Source organism: Typopeltis vanoorti, chromosome 12 (assembly GCF_054136105.1).
Source record: "Typopeltis vanoorti isolate ZY-2024b chromosome 12, IOZ_Tvanoo_1.0, whole genome shotgun sequence".
NCBI classification, from domain to species: Eukaryota; Metazoa; Arthropoda; class Arachnida; order Uropygi; family Thelyphonidae; genus Typopeltis; species Typopeltis vanoorti.
The window spans coordinates 94,376,501-94,382,500 of NC_143560.1; the positions used below are offsets into that span (position 1 = coordinate 94,376,501).

Below are 6,000 nucleotides of genomic sequence, written 5' to 3' on the forward strand. Positions count from 1 at the left end.
AGCAAAAGCAATTTCTGTATGCCAATGAAGGAGATATAAAAAGTAAATTTTGAAAAGCATATTTTGAATTTTTAAAGTAAAATAGGGAAAAACAACCAATCAGACTGAATAAAAATATATAGAAGCATATCAACAGCCCACACTTTGAAAAGCTGATGAATTTCTTCTTTGCCATGATCATAAATATTTATTTGAAGGAGCATTTTATTTTTCTTTACAATTTTTTTTTATGGTTGACATTGATGTCACATATTGTTTTCAAGAAATATGGTAAACCTACTTTCAGACACTTGTTAAGTTTAAACTAAACTAAACAGAAATTAAAGTCTAAATTTCTGTTTAGTTATGAATGCAAAAAAAATTATGAGTGCAAATTACCAAGTCTTAGTGCAATCTGTCACAAAATTAACAGAAGAAGATAGCGGTGAGTTTACTTCCAATCCTTGTTTGTCTCATTTCCTTTCAGTCAACACTTACTAAAGCAAAAGAAAAATACGGGAGTCTAAAGTATCATCTTTGGAAGTTGTAACAGAAGAATTAAGTTGAAAATTATAGTATCAGACCTAATATTCAGTTGAAATAAGAATAAATAATTATTTCTTTGTGTTGGAAAAAATACATAACATAATAAATGAGTTTTAAAAAAATATCACTACTGTCAAACTCACTTGTCAGAATTCCATATGTTAACCACTATCCACTATTCCATACACTAACCATCACCCAGAATTCCACCCACGAGAATAACGTCCTCTTTTCACTTCAACACAATGATGTCACATTGGACAGAAACCTATAATGAACAATAATCGAGTGCATTTTCAGTTTATTTACTGCAATTTGTTCTTTCAAACAACAGATTGTCTTGCATGTGTATGTTGTGCTGTACTTTACTGTTTTGTGTACATTGTAAAGTAAAAAAAAATGAGCAAACCCTTTTTTTTTCTCCAGGAAAATAGCAAGAGAGACAAATCTTGTGAAATTGGAAGTTTATTTTGCACTTGGTTAGACTATAATAAATTTAGTTTAATCCTTTATCCAAGTGTAAGCAAACAAGGTTTGTGCCTGAAAATATCTTCAGGAGTGAGATAAGGTAGTACAATACTAGGCAACTCGCAGCAAAGGTGGAGCAGGTTCTCATCACTCCTTGTCTCAGTATCTCCCATAATGCGAAGCACATCTCCTTGCAGACATGTATACTGCTATGCATTAAGGGAAGGGTGACTACCCAGACCTGTTTTCGCCTTTTATGAGATCTCGTCAGTGGGAGGCAGACCCAAATGTGGAGATACTATGTCAGAAGCAATAGGAGAGGAGTGATGAGAGCTTGGTCCACCTTTTCTGTGAGTTTCCTAGTGTTGTATCACCTTACCTCAGTCCTCAAGATATTTTCAGGTGGAAACTTTGTTTACTTACACTTGGATAAAGGATTAAACCAAATTTATTATAATCTTGTGAAATATTTCTATTTACATGTTTGAATTTTTCATTGTGAATATACTTGTAATTCATCAATGACACCTTAATTGTTCATTTGTAAACTTAAATGAACAATTAAGGTGTCATTGATGTGTTCTCTATATTTAAGAATATTTATTCTACTTAGAACTTGTAATAAAGGTAACATTTAATTAGAAAAGTAATGAAGTTGTTAGGATCTTAAACAAGCAGTAAAACTGGGATTCCAGTTATTAATTATTTTAGAAAATATGAACATGAAAGGAAAAAAACAGGTGTGTGTATTTGAGGGACACCACTGATAGCCTGTAATTAATTATTTTATTAAATGTCTAACCACAACCTATTGACAAGAAAAACGTGAAAGAAAAACAAACAGTAAATTTGAGATTCCATTAGAGCCTGTGCAGCTGAGTGGATGTGGCACTTGCGCACCACGGGGCTTGGCAGCATGCAGGAAGACTTTTTGGTTTCGAATCTAGTCGGCGACTAGAAGAAATTTTACTAAGCCGTTTTTCGACCGGTTCCCGAGTTAGTCTATCTTTGGCACGGGCAAGCTGGTTTTTTCTCCTGGAAACTCGGGTTTTTAGTCCTGTAAACTCAAGAAAACTGACCGTAGAATCCACATTATTTCAGACATTAAATACGAGTGTTATGGCTAGGGACCACGAGATGGCGGCACTTGATGAGCCGTCTCTCTTCACTGTGATAGCCTTGGGCCAGCTATCTCTGATTGGGTACCAGTGGAGATTGAATTGCCCATTCCGTCTCCAAAAGTTAGATATGCCCAAACGGCCTCGCCTACTCCCTATATAAGGGAATAAAAAGGCATTAGCTGATTTTTTTAGTTAATTATTTTAAAAAATATGAACATGAAAGAAAAAAAGTGTGTGTGTTTGATTGGAAGATATGGTGATATCCCCCATAACACTAGTATCACCCTATCATATGGGGGATATCACCATATCCCCCATATGATAGGGTGATACCAGTGATATCCAGTAATTAATTATTTTAGAAAATGTAAACATGAAAGAAAAAAAATGGTGTGTTTAAGAGGGAGGGGTGAGGAGGACACCAGGGATATCCAGTAACTAATTATTTTAGAAAGTGTCTAAATGCAGACACTATCTCTTGACTCTAAACTAAAAATTCCCAGTCAAAATTAGGAATGAAATCCCACACTTATATTGGAAATTTCATGCTCCCACCTATAGACAAATATTTTCCCACACTTCCACAATCGAACCAAACATCCCAACACCTGACCAAATATCCTCCCATAATTATAAGCTCTAATCATTAACCATAATGCCCATTGCGAACAGAAAGCTCATCTCACGTCACTGACAAATACCGACACATCCCAGAGTTCCATTCTCTAATCATTACCCACAATACGACACTCGAACCAAAGACACTACGTGACGTCACTTATGTAATTCTTATCTTATCAATATGTCAATCTTGTCAGAATTCCATATGCAAACCATTATCCAGAATGTCATACGCGAACAATTACCCAGAATTCCATACCCAAACCAAAACACATAACACCACTGACAGATGTCCCCCCCCCAGGGAAATGTGGACTAAGTTTTCAATCCACTAACATCTCCTCACAGTCTTAGGTGCTTCGGCCATAATTCAAAACAACTCAACCCCGATCCGAAAATGTAAATATAACTGCTGTTGCCAGCAGCCTATACATTCCTGTTATTCCATGTTACATAAAGTTGCCTTCTTTCATGAATGCAACTGTGTGAAACGAACATAAATAAATAAAATAAAATTAAATTAGCAATAGAAAATAAATTTATTACATTAAAATTTTGAAATACTTTATGATTTCCAAATCCTCTTCCACCCCTATCATAGGGAAGCTCCATGCTAGTCCTTTATCTGTGCCAGTGAACTTGCTGTTTTCATTAGCGTCAAGCGATTCCCCCCCCCCCCTTGTATTTACAAGGATTACATTCGCGTTAGGTATTGACATTCGGCAAATGTCAATATTGCAATATTGAAATTCTCTGAAGTTATGGAAACTTCTGTATGTGAGATTGCTATATAAAATAATAAATAAATTTAACTTAATTTAATTAAAACTACGGATATTTAATAATTTCTCCTTTCTTCTTGGCTTTCAGAATATTTCAATAACTATAATATGTTCCTAAGGAACAAACTGTGAACAATACATCTGAATGTAAAACATTACAAATCAGATGCTAGCAGTAAATAATTAACATGTATCAAACAATCAAACAGCTGCAAGAATTTATAAATTCATATGAATTTAAGAATTAGAATTTTTCAAATTTATGAAAAAGTTACACTGGATTGTGGAACCATACTACTCTTTTATTATAAACAATCATAACAGCAAGTGAACATCAACTCCAGAGATCACTGTTTTCCATAAACTCAGTTGCTAAAAACTGGAAATGCAAATATCACCAGATAAAACAAAAATCAAGGCTTTTGAAAGACCATCTCCAGGAGGAAGTATAAGCATGCCTGAAAAAAAAAAAAAAAAAAAAATCAGAAGAAATATCTGCTTCAAATATCTCGGATGCCCAATATCATATACGAAAGAAGCTGACACTGAAACCAAAATTTCAGACTTCCTAAGGATCACAGAGATTATTATTATTATAATTCCCGATACCTCCAAGGAGTCCGAAGACTCATCGCGGGAGGACACCTACAACTGTCTCTACACCTAACCTCTACTACGAATCATCTCCATCAACGCCATCTACCGCCCACCTCCAACACCACCACAACTAGTAATTTTTGTCTGTAAATTGCGTGTGTTCTGAAGGGCCGATTTATATGTATGCGGGATGAAAAACCCGAGTTTCCGGGAGAAAAAACCCTGCTACCTCCGTATGAGATCGGTTAACTCACCTTCGATTGAAATCGACCAAATAAAGATTCCTCCCGTCGCGACGAGAATCGAACTTAGGCCTATTCCAATCGAAGGGCGCAATGTACCGTCGTTCTTCCAATTGCGCTACGGAGGCGCTCAATAATATCTTCAAACCTAACCAAAAATTCAAAAATATATAAAAATAAGAGTTTACCTAGTGCTGGCAAGCCCTTCTCTACTGTACGAAAGTGAATTATGAACCATAAAACCCGCAGGAAAAATAAAATAAAATAAACCGGAGAAATAAAATTCCTATGAAGGACAGCAGGCTATAGTCCTGGGACAACAACAACAAAAAAAAAAAAAAAGACAGATATACATACAAAACTAAAAATAGACAGAATTTCACAAGCTATACAAATAGAGAAAGAAGTGGATTAAACATACTGAAAGAATGGACAGTTCAAGAATCCCCCCCCCCCAAAAAAAAACCACTTCGATACATTTGGAGGATATAGAAATCAAGGAGGCTACAAGAGAAAGATAGAATGAGACAGGAACAGGTCACTGGGCCTGAATCCTCGAAAGGATGGTGATGATGCTAATATGTTCCGTAAATTTACAATATATCAGGAGACTGCCTCAATTATAGATAACGCTCTATCTCGGGTCTTACGTGTCCACACAAAATTTACAATAAGTTTATTTTTTTTTCAGCCTAGAGATGGCGCCATTTTTTTCACATCAGGCGCCTACTGTTGGATTGTATGTAAATAATCTTCTTCTGGTTCCCATCTGCCATATGGCCGTGGGAGGGTAGCTATATGCTACCATTCTAGGGAGAGATGATTATGAGCAAGCCGCCCAAGACCGGCTAACTTGGCTATGGCTGAGGAAGATCCTTAAGCTCCTCACGTCGTGGACGGGAATCGAACCTAGGATACTCCTTCCCCAGGCATGTGGTTGCGAAGCGCAAAGCCACTAGGCTAACCGCGCGCGGTTGTAAATAATAATAATAAAAAAATTGCGGGATAAACTGAATATTTTACTATAGAATAGAATAGTTACTATATAAGCAGTATCCATTCCAGTATGAAATGGATTACACTATTAAAATTAGAGGAATAAAAAAAAAAAACACTAGTTATTGATGATTGTTAATCGAAGATAAAGAAAGCATTCCTTTTTCATATACACGCAAATTTTTAGGGATTTTTTAAAATCAAAAACGAAGAAACATTCCTTTTTTTTTCATGTCAGCATTTTTTTTATTTATTTTTTATAAATTATATAAATATTACGATCAAGTGACAACTATATATTCTAACCGAAATTCATGTACCTATATATTGTGTAGATATTTCAACGTCCTTTATGCCGAATCCTTGCATAGCGCCACCATTAAATGCACACAGTCGTGATCTGCTTCATTTCCTTTAAGACATACCTGCAAGTCTTGGTGTGGTTAACTGAGCTGTGAGTTGGATTGTTCAGAATTATGACAGAATCAACTAAGGCAAGGCAGTGTCGGATTTAAGGTTCTTGTGGCTCCTAAAGTTATAACTTTTAATATATCTCTCTATCTATACTGAGCTGGAAGCAATTGGCAATGCGTAAATCCGGCCATGGCTGAAGGACTAGCATATTATGCCCAATAAAGACGAATGTGC

The 6,000-nt window shown here is 35.7% G+C and overlaps 1 protein-coding gene across 2 annotated transcripts in view; it reads right to left on the reverse strand.

Annotated features, from left to right (window-relative positions):
• LOC150101017 (uncharacterized) overlaps window positions 1-6,000 on the reverse strand; it is a 68,037-nt gene that overhangs the window by 37,770 nt on the left and 24,267 nt on the right. The window contains exon 2 of one of the 2 annotated variants that reach the window (XM_090401572.1): window positions 669-793. The exons of the other annotated variant lie outside the window; for it this stretch is intronic. The gene's annotated coding sequence lies outside the window, so the exon portion shown is untranslated. The remainder of the gene's footprint in view (window positions 1-668; window positions 794-6,000) is intronic. 2 annotated transcript variants of the gene reach the window in all.